Source organism: Rhincodon typus, unplaced genomic scaffold, assembly GCF_021869965.1.
Source record: "Rhincodon typus isolate 14 unplaced genomic scaffold, sRhiTyp1.1 hic_rhity00002594, whole genome shotgun sequence".
Classification (NCBI taxonomy): Eukaryota; Metazoa; Chordata; class Chondrichthyes; order Orectolobiformes; family Rhincodontidae; genus Rhincodon; species Rhincodon typus.
The window spans coordinates 1-2,964 of NW_025968232.1; positions in this window are offsets into that span (position 1 = coordinate 1).

The window sequence follows — 2,964 nt, forward strand, 5'->3', positions numbered from 1 at the left end:
CTGGTGCAAGCAGAAATCAGTTTAGTTTTCAATGAATCCTTAAAGAACAACAACTTACATGTGTTAAAAAGTATCTACATTTCCTTGCATGATATTCGCTCAATATGAAGACCAAATCTAATATATTGGTAGGATGGAACTGGATATATTTTGCTAATCATAGAAAAAAAGAAATCCTCTCTCTATGTGGACACTTAGCCAACTCCAGTCATGGAACGAGCTAGGGGAGAAAGCCCTTCTTAATTGGAAAGACAGGAGTCTGAACTGAATTGGCACGTGACTTCCTTTCAGTCACTGAAAATACCTAGACTCCCCCCACACTCCTGGAACCACAGCTGCGATAGAGAAACCTCTAAACTGCAATTTGCAAGCGTAGGCCAATAGTACTGACTCACCAGCCAACTAGCCCTCAGTGGCAACACAGATTAATTATCATGAAGAAATACACTGAGACAATGTGTCTCCCAGTAATGTGCCACATTGTGCTCACTTCTGAGCACCTGATTTAAAGGAGGATGTTAAAGCCTTGGTAAGAGTTCAAAGGAGATTTACTGAAATGATACCAGGAATGAGGGATTTTAGATACAAGGAAAAATTAGAGAAATTGGGCCTATTCTCCTTGGATCAGAGAAGATTAAAAGGTGACCTAAATGAAGTGTTCAAACTTATAAACAATTTTGACAGAAGGATATTCTATTTCCACTAGTTGATATGTCAGTAACTTGGGGGTCACAATTTCAAGACAATCTCAAGCAAGAGAGCTAGGAGTGGGATGAGGAGAAACTTCTTTGTTCAGAGAGTTGTTCGGATTTGGAATGAACTACCTGGAAGAGCAGTGGAGGTGGATTACATGAGGTTTCAATAGAGAGCAGGATATAGATTTGGAAGTGATCAATTTAGAGGGCTGCAGAAATAGAGCTGGAGAATGGGACGAGCTTGAAAGCTCTTGCAGGAGTCGGTACAGACCTGATGGGTTCATTGGCTTCCTCCTGTACTGTAAAATTCTATGATTCTACTACATTTTCTTCCCTTCCTCACCTGATCCCACTTGCTCTCCTTGTTCAAAAAAAAACATTGGCACTGAGAAGACTAGCTGCTGAGCTGTTCTCAGACTTCTGCCAATGTACTATTCAGTCAGGCACCAGCAAGTAAGCATTGCAGAAACTGTCTTTGTGGGAAGGCAACTTGCTTCTGACTTTCTCTTCATCGTCAAAAGACTCAGTCATAAGGGAGGGGTTGGGAAGGAGACTTCAGGGAGTCTCTTCCCATCAAAAATACTTCATGCACAATTCAATATAGACATCAACAAAAAAGCATCTGAATGCATCCGTGGTAACCGCTCTAAACATTAAACCGATCAGAACATCGCTAAAATGACTTAAAAACAGGGAAAACAGCAGAGTATTGACGTTGGAAATAGCTCACCCTTTCCACATGATGCCCTCAGAAAGAATTCACAGACCGCTGCCCCAGATTCTGTGGGAAAAATAAACACATTTTAAAAAACACTTCTTTCTAAAAGTTCCATTTACAATTATGTAGATCGAGACCCTCACTTAATTCTTATGACACGTTGCACAGAAACAGGAGGAGGTCACTGTGTCTTTTCCGATAATCAACAAGACCACGGCTGATCTGTGACCCAAGTGTACAAACTCACTTTTGTCCCATGTCGCTTAATAACTTTGATCAAATCTCACTTTAAAATTTATGTGGCATCAATTGCAATTTATAGCAGTGATTCAAACATCTATAACTGCGTCTAGAAGTGTTTCCCCAACTTCATTCAAAGAAGACCTAACTAACATTTAAGCCATGTCCTAGGCTGCCCAGCAAGCAAAAGCACTTCCTCTATTGCCTGATAGTTGCCTATTCTCCCACTCTTGTACAAACACAAGAGTTCTGAACAAATTGTGTTTGGACAATCTCAAACTGTTCCCAAAATAGTGCAAGTACAAAACACACAAACTACTCACAAGGTAGACAATTTCCCCTCTCCAAAAAACAAACAATTTGGACACCTAGTGTCCAATGGTTGAACAGGTATGAGAATGTACATGAGAGTTTAGAACTGCTATTTATATAGGTGTAGCAAGTACTGCATTTATGTACGTTAAAGAAATCAGCACACTATTTACATGAATTTTAACAGCACTTCAACAGTGTACAGTATAGAGATGACATACATCAAGAGCACTGCCCACATTTCTGCTGGTCTCGCTGGCAGCATCCAGAAATCTCCAAAGTGATACCAGTTCAAAATAAATTGAAATTATATTTTGCGTGTCCATCTAATTGTTCTGTTCATTCAGCTAATCCAAAGTTATCATCATAGTTAATCATAGAATCCCTACAGTGTGGAAACAGGCCCTTCGGCCCAACAAGTCCACACCAACCCTCAGAGCATCCCACCCAGACCCATCCTCCTAAAACCCACTTAACCTACACATCCCTGAACACTACGGGCAATTTAACTTAGCCAATCCACCTAACCTGCACATCTTTGGACTGTGGGAGGAAACCCACGCAGACACAGGGAGAATGTGCAAACTCCACACAGACAGTCGCCCGAGTATGGAATTGAACCCGGGTCCCTGGCGCTGTGAGGCAGCAGTGCTAACCACTGAGCCACCGTGCCGCCCTTCAGCTAGTTCTGCCACTCCTTCAGGAACGATGGCATTAGTCATTGCTAAGACTTCTGAAGAAAAACATGTGGGTTGACAGGTGCATATGGCAAAAGTACCCAAGAGATATTTTCTTGACATTGATACCAACTTGCCATGAGCTATCCAGAGGCAGCGATTCAGTGTGTCCTGGCATTGTTAAGCACACATCTGACCGCAGTTTGATTTAAGCACTGTATGTTCTTAAGGGAGGGTGGGGACGAAGAGTCGCTAAAAGCAATCGGTTCATTATCGTAGATGTGACAGGGGATCGAGAAGAGAGGGGGAACGGGGGGGGGGG